The sequence below is a fragment of the Symphalangus syndactylus genome, chromosome 18 (genome assembly GCF_028878055.3).
Source record: "Symphalangus syndactylus isolate Jambi chromosome 18, NHGRI_mSymSyn1-v2.1_pri, whole genome shotgun sequence".
In the NCBI taxonomy this organism is placed as follows: domain Eukaryota; kingdom Metazoa; phylum Chordata; class Mammalia; order Primates; family Hylobatidae; genus Symphalangus; species Symphalangus syndactylus.
Window position 1 is genome coordinate 41,567,325 of NC_072440.2, and position 13,635 is coordinate 41,580,959.

Here is a 13,635-nt window from a genome sequence, read left to right on the forward strand (position 1 = left end):
CTAAGTTTATGTAATATTCTATCCTGTAGAAAAGGATAAAAAGACAAAAGTGGCAAAAAAAGATTTTATTGGAGCAGAATTTATTATCCATTCTAAGTTACATTCTTGAAGATAGAAAGATATACATTTTTGTTGGTAGGATTTGAATATTTATTTATTTATTTATTTATTATTATTATTATTATTATTTTTTGAGACAGAGTCATGCTGTGTCGCCCAGGCTGGAGTGCAGTGGCACAACTCGGCTCACTGCAAGCTCAGCCTCCCGGGTTCACGCCATTCTTCTGCCTCAGCCTCTCGGAGTAGCTGGGACCACAGGTGCCCGCCACCACGCCCGGCTAATTATTTTTGTATTTTTAGTAGAGATGGGGTTTCACCGTGGTCTCAATCTCCTGACCTCGTGATCCACCCACCTCGGCCTCCCAAAGTGCTGGGATTACAAGCGTGAGCCACCGCGCCCGGCCTAGGATTTGAATATTTATTTAATAATATTATAGCTATTTTATTGCATCAACTTAGCTAAGCTTTTTTATAATTTCCCTTTCTCTATGGTTCTGGGTAAGGGTCGGCCACAAGATAAATTAGTGGGAGATTTGGAAGCAGGAAGGCAGAAGTGAAGCAGCTGCCATCGGAACCGGAAGGTCTATGTAGGGCACCAGGTGCTGCTGCTGATCTGCTGACCACTGATTGTCTTGGGATAGGGGCAGCCTCTGCTGACTGATCTTCTATAGCATCTCTGAATCCCAAGCCACTATGTGGAAAAGGTAAAGGCGACACATTTTGCCCAAGAAAACAGAATTTAAGATAAACAATAATTTTTTAGTGTGTGTCCAGGCAATATTTGGGACATAATTATACTAAAATTAGTTGTTGTTTATCTTAAATTGAAATTAAATTGGGTGTGCTTATTTTGTCTGGCAATTCCCAAAGGTGTCAACTTCAGTGGATCCACCACATGCATTGTTGAAATTCAGGTCAGCGAGAGCTGAGTATAGGTTTCAGTTTGCTTTTGTAGGTCCTATTAGTCTTCACTCTTTCCCACTTCACATTTACATTGCTTCCTGCTAGCTCTGCTGACCTGCAGTGACTTCCAGAAACAGGAATAACCACCTTCCATATACTTGTTCACCAGCTCTCCAACTGGTCTGTGATCCTCAGCATCAAGGCTAAAAATCAGAATTTGTGGATCTCTCTTTTCCTAGCACGTATGTTAGTTTCCCAGGGCTGCTATAATAAACTACCACAAACTGGGTGACTTAAAACAACAGTACTGGAGCCTAGAAGTCTGAAATCAAGGTGCTGGCAGGGCTGTGCTCCATCAGAAGGCTTTAGGAAAGAATTTTTCTTTGCCTTTCTAGCTTCCTTGGCTTGTAGCTCTGTAACACCAATCTCTGTGTCTTCACATGGCCTTCTCCTTTATACCTCTGCCTTTTCCTGTTTGCCTCTTGTAAGGATACTAGTCATTATGTTTAGAGCTTACCTTGGTAATCCAGGATGATCTCACCTCAAAATAATTAATTATATCTGTAAAATTCCATTTTGCAAATAAAGTCACATTCACAGGTTCCAGGGGTTAAAACATGGACATATCTTTTGGTGATCACCATTCAATGCACTACAGCATCTAACATAAGTTTAGTCCTCAATAAATGTATGTTGATTTCATGCTTGAAATTACACTTTCTCTCCCTTTGCTTAAAACTTGCTACCATTTTAGGAGGAGCTTTTAACTGGAAACTTAGTTTCTATATGAATTTGCAAGTCAGGATTATCAGGTTTTTTGTTTTGTCTTATTTTTGAGACAGGGTCTCACTCTGTTGCCCAGGCTGGAGTGCAGTGGTGCCATCTCAGCTCATTGGAACTCTGCCTCTTGGGCTCAAGTGATAGCCTCAGCCTCCTGAGTAGCTGGGACTATAGGCATGGACCACCATGCCTCACTAATTTTTGCATTTTTTTTGTTGTTGTTGGTAGAGATGGGGTTTCACCATATTGCCCAGGCTGGTCTCCAACTCCTGGGCTAAAGCAATCCTCCCAATTTGACCTCTCAAAGTGCTGGGATTACAGCCGTGAGCTGCCTTGCTTGGCCAAGGTTGTCAGTTTTGAACTTCTGTTTTCTCATCTAAAAAAGAAAAAAGCTTTACATTTTTCATTTAGCTTTATGATAAATATGACTATAAAATCATGAATAGTAGTGCTAGATCATCATTCTAACTTTTATAGCCTTCTCATATTTAATCCCAGTGACCCCCCTTACTGACAATGGAGTATTTCATAGATGCAGCTGTATTGTCTTCCCCACTCCCTCGGTACATATATATCTCACGTGAACTAAGAGCACCTCTGGAAAGATAATTGTGGCACCACAGTCAACACATGGGGGAGAGCAGGAGGGCCCGAATGTGAAGCAACTTAGGTTGTTTCCAACAACAGCTAAAATTGAAAATCTTTCACATTTTCAGTTGTATTTACTTAATGATCTGTTAAGTAGATGAGGAGGCAGGATCCCAATACTAGCTTGTCCTTTCTCTCTCTTCTTTTCTTTTCTTTCTTTCTTTTTTTTTTGTTTTCTATGATAGGAGGAAATGCCCTGAATACCATAACTCCAAAATTTGAAATTCTGACATGCATGAATTTTTAATACTGCTTTTTGTTATTCTCTCTATGTCTGTCAAACATGACAGTATATTGCATCTTTTAAAGAGTACTGAATGGAAGTAGCTCCTGTGTAGCATGCCAACTTCAAGATGGGAGATCTTGGTTTCTAGACTGGCTCTTCTACATTTTCACATGAGATGTTAAGCATGTCATTTAAATTGTTTGAGCTTTGATTTCCTCATCCGTTAATGGATAGTAATCAATACTTCATAGAGTTGGAATGAGAGATAACAAGATACCATATGTGTAGTAGGTGCCCACTGTGTGATGACTGAAATCTCCACCCTGTAGGTCACATATATGCAAAATTCTGCTATGCACAATTGCAATGAATGATGTAGTACCCGATCACTGACACATTCCCAGTGTTTGAACAGAAATGCTCAATGCTACTTTGGCACAGATTAATCAGAAATTGTTTGCAAATTTGTTTTGAGGTACAAGTCTGTTAATATGGTTTTCTGGTAAAGTCTCCCACTTCTGCTTTCCCTAGGTATGCAAGAATTGGAGACTATTTTTCTTCTCCAAGCCCCCAAATGTGCAAGTCCATCTTCATGAGTTTACTGTACCAAAACCCGGGTGTTTTAACTAATCAATTATATTTTTAACCTCTCTTAAACTCAAAGGCATTGAAAGATTACTGGAAAGCAGTGCTTCTTCTCTGGGAGTAAACACAATAGCACCATCTGAAGAGAATTGCCTGCACTAGAGTTCCCCAAGCTCTGGTTTCCCTGGGGTTCTCACGCAGGTCTTCTAAGGACCCAGCCCTCTCCCTGATTTGATGACTCTGCTAGGAGTCTTCTGCATTGCCCTCTGCATTGATTGACTTTCCAGACTTCTCATTCCATCCTGGTGTTCCTATTCCCATATCCTAATGCATGAGTCCATCAGATACAAAATGACTGCTCTCGCAGAATGGCAGGGGAAGTGGTTCATGATCATCATCCATATCACCCATGTCTCTTCACTTCACATCCTAGCACAGGACACTGCTGACTCCCAGGCATGGGCTAATGAATGCTGGCTAACACTGTGCCCACTCTACATGTGGATGTGGCCTTAAACTCTTTATATCTCCTTCTGTCTGAATTCACCCATGGCTTCTCATTGCTGTCCCTTGTCCTGAAAGGTAAAGAAGGAGAAAGGTAAAGACACTTCCCGAGACACTAGGGATGGGAGTGGTGAAGGGGCAGGTGAAGGGAAGGCAATGCTAAATTATGGCTTTAATATTGCCTTTTAAGGCTGGCTAACAATTGGCTGAGGTCCCGAGGAAGAAGCTCCCAGTTTCTGATTTCTACATGCTGCATTGGTCCATCTAATCCTGCCGCTTCTTGGCTTCTTTTCTAAACCTCACTGGCTGTCTCGACTTTGCTGCTGTGTCAGTCCATCAGACCACAGTAATGACTGCTAATGGGTGAGGGCATAGAAGATGACAACAACAACAAGAAAAAAATCACTTGCGATTGACAAAGCACCTTTCAAGGGCCTCAGCACATTCTGCATGAATCACCTCATTTATCTTTACCACATCCCTGGTGACAGGAGGGGAATTGCAATTATATAATTGTACTTTATAAAAGATTCAATCACAATGCAGAAGCTGTGACTTGCCCTAGACAGTAAAATTCAGGAATAGAATCTACACATTCTGTTTATTATTTCTGTATATTAGGTATCTTCTTAATGGAGACTGGAGATAACAACTACCTCAGAGACATTGCTGTTTGGTTCTAGACCACCACAATAAAGTAAATATTGCAATGAAGCCAGCCACACATTTTTTTTTGTTTCCCAGTGCATATAAAAGTTATGTTCACACTATACTACAGTCTAATAATGTGCAAGAACATTATGTCTGAAAAACAATGTACATACCTTAATTTAAAAATACTTTATTGCTAAAAAATGTTAATGATCATCTGAGCCTTCAGTGAGTCATAATGTTTTTGCTGGTGGAGGGTTTTGTCTTGACAGCAATGGCTGTTGACAAATTAGGGTGGGGGTTGTTGAAGGTTGGGGTGGCTGTGGCAATTTCTTAAAATAAGACAATGAACTTTGCCACATCAACTGGCTCTTCCTTTCATTAAATACTTTTCTGTAGCATGTGATGCTATTTGATTGCATTTTACCCATAGTAGAATGTCTTTCAAATTGAAGTCTATCCTCTCAAACCCTGCTCCTGCTTTATCAACTAAGTTTATGTAATATTCTAAATCATTTATTATCATTTCAACAATGTTCATGGCATCTCCACCAGGAATAAATTCTATCTCAATAAATCACTTTCTTTGCTCATCCGTAAGAAGCAACTCCACATCTGTTAAAGTTTAATTATGAGATAGCAGCAATTCAGTCACTTCTCCAGATTCCACTTCTAATTCTAGTTCTTTTGCTATTTCTGCCACATCTACAGTTATTCCTTCACTGAAGTCTTCAATCCCTCAAAGTCATTCATGAGTGTTTAAATCAATTTCTTACAAGCTCCTGTTAATATTGATATTTTGACCTCTTTCCATGAATTATGAATGTTCTTAATAGCATCTAGAATGATGACTCTTTTCCAGAAGGTTTTCAACTTACTTTGCTCAGATCCATCAAAGGAGTCACTATCTATGGCAGCTATATGCTTATAAAATGTACTTTTTAAATAATAAGACTTGAAATTCAAAATTACTCCTTGATCCATGGGCTGCAGAATGGACGTTGTGTTAGCAGGCATGAAAACAACATTAATCTCCTTGCATATCTCCATCAGAGCTCAGGGGTGACGAGGTGCATTGTCAGTAAGCAGTAATATTTTGAAAGTAATCTTTTTTCTAAGAAGCGGGTCTCAATGGTGTGCTAAAAATATTCCATAAGCCGTACTGCAAACAGATGTGCTTTCATCCAGACTTTGTGTTTCCATTTATAGAGCACAGGCAGAGAAGATCTTGCATAATTCTGAAGGGCCCTAGGATTTTGGGAATGGTAAATAAGCATTGACTGAAAGTCACCAGCTGTGTTAGTTCCTGGCAAGAAAGTCAGCCTCTCCTTTGCAGCTTTGAAGCTAGGCATTGACTTTTCCCCAGCTAGGAAAGTTGTAGATAATTTCTTCCAATATAAGGCTGTTTTCTCTACATTGAAAATCCATCAGTATTATTGATGAATATTTAACAAATATTTATTGATTGCTCCCATTACAAGCAGCTGCATTAGAATGTTCAAACCAATCCTTAGAGACAGGAAATATTTTGGTGCCCAAAGGATGCAGTAAGTAGGAGTACTCCTTTGGTCAGAAAAGCACTTAGGAAAGCGCTTACAATAATTCCCATACTTCTAGATCATTATTTATGTGCTCCAACATCTACAAATGAATTTCACAAACCCTGCCACCAAATTATATGCAGACATGAATATGGGAAGAGTGTTTACAACTTTATTTTAGATTCTTCCATGTTTCCATAATTTCCAAAGGTTAGGAACTGCATTCTTAGGATGTTGTCTTTATAAATGTTATTCTTATCTGGCCATGTTGGCTGTTATTTATGCACCAAAGCTTTTCAAGAAGTAGTGGTAAGTAGCTTGGGGGCGAGGTAGAGATTTGGGTCACTAGATGCAGATACTGACAACAGCAAGAAGAATATGGCATGGCATGATAGCACAGGAGAAGAAGAAGAAATTTAAAAAGCAGACCTAATAACTTTAAAACACTCTAGTCTGGCATATTTCGGAGAGGGGTAAGTGGCCTTCTATACCTCAATAGCTCATCACGATGTTACTGTCTGCCAGCACTGAAGAGTCATATATGTTCACAACTATGGCAGAATTTCATCAAGAAAACATGAGATTCTATTTTCTATCCTCTTTGGATTGCACGTTTTAGAAACAGTTTACCCCAAAATAGTAATAACAATAATAGTTGTGATGCTTAAAGGGGAAAACACCAACAATCTGGAGTGTTTCTATACATTTAGCAACACATTTTATTCTAAATCAAACCCTTGGGACAATGGGGATGCCTGAATTCAAGTTTGGTGAGCTGAATAGTTTACTGTGGTTAATAATATAGGTAAAAGTAAAAGTTCAGGAATTTTCTTCATTTTTTTTCTATGTTTCAATGATAGCAACATATTGAACAGCTTATGTGTGGTGTTCTTGTTTGAAAATCATTGACTCAGCTTATCATCTTTAAACACATTTGCAATTTGCTTGTTAGCTATGATACCCTCTATTATATGCTTTTCCCTCCTCTTCCCAATTGAGTTATTCCAATGTGATTATAGCCACATGGTCTTTTTCAGCATGGCATAATTTGGTTCTTTATCATCAGAGTCAAGTTGTGTTTTCTTGTGGGAGGAAGGACATAAGAGGTAGGTGACTTAAGACTGGAAAACGAGCAGGGTGGTTTCAAGGTTAGCTCAGTTTTCTTGTTCCTTAAATACAGGCATATTCATTTTATTGTGCTTCACTTTATTGTGCTTCACAGATACTATATTTTTACAAATTGAGGGTTTGTGGCAACCCTGCATCAAGCAAGTCTATCAGCATTGTTTTTCCAATAGCATGTGCTCATGTTGTGTCTTTGTGTCACATTTCTGTAATCCTATCAATATTTCAAATGTCTTCATTATTATAATATGTTTTATGGTGGTCTGTGATCAATGATCTTGGATGTTACTATCATGTTTTGAGGTACCACAAACTGTGCCCATATATGATGGAGAATTTAATTGATATATGTTGTATGTGTTCTGACAGCTTCACTGATCAGCCATTCCCCTGTCTCTCTCCCTCTTCTCCAGCCTCCCTATTCCCTGGTACACAACAATATTGAAATTAAGCTAAATAATAATGTTACAACGGCCTCTCAGTGTTCAAATGAAAGGAAGGGTCACAAATCAACAACTAGAAATGATTAAGTTTAGTGAGAAAGTCATGTTGAAGCCAAGATAGGTTGAAAGCTAGATCTTTTGTGCAAAACAGCCAAGTTGTGAAAGCAAAGGAAAAATCTTTGGAAGAGATTAAAAATGCTACTCCAGTGGAAACATGACTGAGAAAAAAGCAAGACAGACTCATTGCTGATATGGAGAAAGTTTTAGTATATAGGGGATTAAACCAACCCAGTATTTCCTTAAGCCCAAGCCTAATCTAGAGCAAAGCTCTAACTCTCTTTAATCTGTGAAGGCTTCAGTCAGGAAGCTGCAAAAGAAAAGTTTGAAGGTAGCAGAGTTTTGTTCATGAGGTTAAAGGAAAGAACCCATCTCTATAACATAAAAGTGCAAGGCGAAGCAGCAAGTGTTGGTATAGAAGCTGCAGCAAATTGTCTAGATCTACCTAAGACAACTGATGAAGGTAGGCACACTAAACAGTAATATTACTTGGGATTAGAAAAAAACTTCTGAGATTTTATAAACACAGTAAAAGAATTGTAAATGTCTGAATCTACACTATGGAATGAGAAAAATACACAGTCAACTGAATCGTGAAACCTATATACTTTATAAATGTAGCATGATTCTTTAATTGGCTTTTATTTTAGTTTTTTTTTTAATTATACTTTAGTTTTTAGGGTACATGTGCACAATGTGCAGGTTTGTTACATATGTATCCATGTGCCATGTTGATTTCCTGCACCCGTTAACTCGTCATTTAGCATTAGGTACATCTCCTAATGCTGTCCCTCCCCCCTCCCCCAACCCCACAACAGTCCCCGGAGTGTGATGTTCCCCTTCCTGTGTCCATGAGTTCTCATTGTTCAATTCCCACCTATGAGTGAGAACATGCGGTGTTTGAAAGTTTTTTGTCCTTGCGATAGTTTACTGAGAATGATGTTTTCCGGTTTCATCCATGTCCCTACAAAGGACATGAACTCATCATTTTTTTATGGCTGCATAGTATTCCATGGTGTATATGTGCCACATTTTCTTAATCTAATCTATCGTTGTTGGACATTTGGGTTGGTTCCAACTCTTTGCTATTGTGAATAGTGCCGCAATAAACATACGTGTGCATGTGTCTTTATAGCAGCATGATTTATAGTCCTTTGGGTATATACCCAGTAATGGGATGGCTGGATCAATGGTATTTCTAGTTCTAGATCCCTGAGAAATCGCCACACTGACTTCCACAATGGTTGAACTAGTTTACAGTCCCATCAACAGTGTAAAAGTGTTCCTATTTCTCCACATCCTCTCCAGCACCTGTTTTCCTGATTTTTAAATGATGGCCATTCTAACTGGTGTGAGATGGTATCTCACTGTGGTTTTGATTTGCATTTCTCTGATGGCCAGTGATGATGAGCATTTCTTCATATGTTTTTTGGCTGCATAAATGTCTTCTTTTGAGAAGTGTCTGTTCATGTCCTTTGCCCACTTTTTGATGGGGTTGTTTGTTTTTTCTTGTAAATTTGTTTGAGTTCATTGTAGATTCTGGATATTAGCCCTTTGTCAGATGAGTAGGTTGCAAAAATTTTCTCCCATTCTGTAGGTTGCCTGTTCACTCTGATGGTAGTTTCTTTTGCTGTGCAGAAGCTCTTTAGTTTAATTAGATCCCATTTGTCAGTTTTGGCTTTTGTTGCCATTGCTTTTGGTGTTTTAGACATGAAGTCCTTGCCCACGCCTATGTCCTGAATGGTATTGCCTAGGTTTTCTTGTAGGATTTTAATGGTTTTAGGTCTAACATTTAAGTCTTTAATCCATCTTGAATTAATTTTTGTATAAGGTGTAAGGAAGGGATCCAGTTTCAGCTTTCTACATATGGCTAGCCAGTTTTCCCAGCACCATTTATTAAATAGGAAATCCTTTCCCCATTTCTTGTTTTTGTCAGGTTTGTCAAAGATCTGATAGTTGTAGATATGTGGCATTATTTCTGAGACAGGGTTTCACCATGTTGGCCAGGCTGGTCTCAAATTTCTGACCTCAAGTGATCTGCACACCTCCGCCTCCCAAAGTGCTGGGTTTACAGGCATGAGCCACCGCTCCTGAAATTTTAGATTCCTAATAGGACTTATGCAGAGAATTGGTGGTGATATGAAAGTGACTGGGCCACCTCCTAGAAGAACAGCAGAATATGTGGGAGGCAGAGCTAATCAGCGTGGGTGTTTTGATAAGCATATTCAGTATCTCAATACCTTGAATTTCTTTTAAACTTGGTAGTTAATATATTTTAAATTGTCAAATATCACTAAAAATTTTGAGATTTTATGCATATTAAAATGCATCTCACAGAGGATAAGACCTATTATTTTAGTTAATATAGAGACTAATCTTATGATATTAATTTTGCAGATGACCAATAGGTAAAATAGAACAAACTATAAAATTTCTATAAAAAATGAGCCATAGTTCCACTGGTTTATTTCGATTTTATTTCAGTTTTTTAATCTTCTTAACATGATGTCACACTTTTAATCTACCATACAAAAATTTTAATTACTTGTTGTTTGGTTAATAGAAAACACCTGTTTTATTATATCTAATTAGTGCTGCCAACTTAGAGGGCCAACGTATTCAGTAAAAATAACACCACCAACCAAAAAGTAATGAGCAATTCTTCCCTCACTAGAGTTTAATGAGAGTAAGATCAGTCAATTTAGTCTGAATATTTTCTTCTTTTATTTTAACCAACGTTTTGATACATTCAAATTTATAGTAACAGATGACCCTATTAAGAAGCCACAAATAAAGGTTAAAACAATAACCAAGGTAAATTCCTGGTGAAAAAGAGATGATGATTCACTAATTTCACCTTGCAAAGAAAGTGAAATGAATTAACTGTTCTGTTCATGTAACTGGAAAAACATTTACTTCTTGAGCATTCTCCTCTATAAATATGATAAAGAGGTTTATAAAAAAGATTCATTGACTGACTGCATCATGTATGAAACATATTCTCGTCTCTCCCCACAGGATAAAGGCCACACAATCTAGAATTGCAAAAAGTGATAAAGCAAGGTAGATATGTGATTAAGAATCAACAGCTTCGTGATTTATTCTCAGCATAATAGTGGAGAATAGAAGTTCTGATCATTTCTTTAATACGTGAAGAACTTATCACCCAAAATACATCATTGTGTAGGGCAATACACTCTGAAGTGGAGTCTGTATGTGACCAAATGGGGCTGCATTTGGGGCGGGGGGAAGAGGACAGTCCGGGTGATTATGATATAACCCAAACAGTAACCCCCAGTTAAGAACCACTGTTCCAGGATATGTTTGTTGTCATTTTAATATTTAAGGATTTTTTTAAAAAAAATCTACTAGCCTATTATTTCCAACCCCAATTGCTGGTGAAATCTATATTTTTCTATATTCCATATATCTCAAAAAATTCAAAATTCTTTACTTTCATCATAAGCGGTGTTTCTTCTCTTCCACTTCATTGAAAGATCCAGAGTGAATGATGAGATAAATGGACTGATTGTCTGTGCTGGTGGGTGAGGGTGGAGAGGGTAGCTTGGGGAATGATTTGTAGTTAGTTGTGCAATAGAAGACTTTTGGCCATGCCTGGTTCACTGCCTAATCTTCAGGGCCTTGGGCAATGTTGGGCATATAAAAGTCACTCAATAATTATTTATTGGATAAATGAATGAACCTTCAGATTCTAAGGCAGGGAAAACATTACTCTCTGAAATAGAATGCATAGATTCAACATAAACTAACTACACTCTCTAGTTCAGGCTCTTTCCCTTGTCTGTGTGCTTCCCATGAGAATTATAAATTACAAACGTAGTTTTTGAGACAATTTTGGCAGAGCTCACTGATAAACCTAGGAAAATCTCCTGAAATTTAATCAGAGACTCTCATTCTGAAATATAACCGATAGAAGATGAAAACAATCTGATTGTTTTATGTAAATGCAAATTGTGTGACACTGGCACTTTGTTATGATTGGTAAAGAATTCTGGACATACTTGTATTCATTCCCAGGATACTGAGAGCCTATTCTGTGCCTGGCTGTGCAAAGCACAGTATTACAAACATGTATGATATAGATCAAGCCCCCATCTCATGGAGCTTAGTCTGGTGAGGGAAATGAACATTAAGCAAATAATCACAAAGTAAATATAAAATTTCAAATTGTAAAAAAATGCTACAATAGAAAAAGATTACTTAACAGAGGAAATCATAATGTCAGAAAGGCAAAGGATCATGATACCTTTGAAACTGATGGGGGTCATTGTGATTGGAGGATGTGGACCCAGGAGAAGAGAGGAAAGAGATGCAAAAGGAGAACTCGGTAGCCAACGTCCTATCAAAACGAGGGTTCAATAGATATGGAAACAGCGTTAGGTGCAAGGCCATGGCACCCTCAGCCACTGACCCTGAGATTGATTGGGTACTTCTTCCTGAGAGAAACTCAAAGGAGATACAAGAATGAAAACAAATTTAGGGAAGGAACACTTTAGTAATTAGCAAGACACAGTCAGGGAACTATTTTGCCCAGGGAAATTGAATTCTGCTGACTTAGAACTTAAGCAGATGAAAAAGCCTCTCTGTGTATGTTTACCCTTAAAGAACAAGTTTTCAATTTTGCAGATTTTGCCAATTCAATAAAAGAAAAAAAAATACAGTAAAACCAGAGAGAAGAAAACAGAAATGGAGTAGAGAACATTAATCTACTTTGAGGAGGATGACATCCAAGTGTGGGAAGGGTTCTAATCTGCTTCTTTAAAAATCAGCCTTCTTCCTTTATCCCCATATGTTTCTATGAACTCAATCTGCAAGCAGCCAGGAAAGAAGAGATCAAATGTATGATCGGGGCAAGGGAAGTAGTACCTGTTTTCATGTGTATTACCCCATTTGTATGATTTGCTCCATAGTTTTGAGAACGTCTTAAAATATCTGAAAAATGCATTGAACAATAATTGTGAGAAGACACAGTAGGTGAATTGGAAAATTATTCTCATGATTAGCAACAAATACTGAGAAGGAGGAAAACAATTATCTAGACATCAAGCTGTCCCCTGTAGAATAATTTACAATGTCCTTCTGCACATTTTGTCACCTCTGTTTGTTTGAGTCTATAATGTGCTATTAAATAGCTATTAAACTCTAGATAACTAAAATTGGAAATTATTACCCAACAGAAACTCCACACCTGATCTCCAACTGACAGGAGTAGGGTTTTATCAGAATATCTGAGAGGGAGAGACAGAGATTCTGCTCCCTCCATCTCGTTAGCCCCTGCTGAGCCAGAACGTGTGATCTGAAGCAGAAATGGAAGGAAAAGCAGTTCTTGCAATGCTATAGAGACAGAGTGCCCTCCTACTAGCCCATAAGTTGGAAGTTCCATGGTGTCACAAAAACTAATTAATACTAAAGTTAGTACTTACTCTTCCATTCTTATTTTCCCAGGAGGATTACTGTGAATAGGCTTGCCTTCTAGGCCACTCAGAATTTGTATGTTGACAAAATATGTCTCCTTTGGACATGTAAGGAGATATAAAATGTATGCAAACTCACATCATATTATTTGACTGGGCATTCCATTTCATCAGTTTATATTTTATACTTTATTGTTTTAGGGGTAAACATCTATAAAAACAGGGTTCTGGATTGTCACTCGGGTTTGGTTCATGCTCAGAGTTTTCTTAACAGCATTCCTGTTGTTGTACAGCTTTAAAATTAGATGAGAACAAAAATTTCACTCTGAAGCCGGAACAACATGGAACCTGTATTTTGGATTAAATTGCTTAAAAGAATAATCCCCACTTTCTTTTTTTTTCTGATGATTTTTTTTGGGGCTACTCCTAAGTCTTTTCCTCTGAGGACACCAAGCCATGCACATCTAATCCAATAAAATTAGAACGTGAGACTCTCCAAAGATTCCAAGTGTCTTAAGGCACTGAAAATATAGACATGATGTTTTCATATAATTCTACACAGTTATTATTACAAAGTGACTTATTTTAACTTTAGATTAGGGAAAAGAAAATTTGTATGTAATTTAGTTTTAAAATAATATACGTTAAAAATAATTTAAATAATAAATTAAATTGAA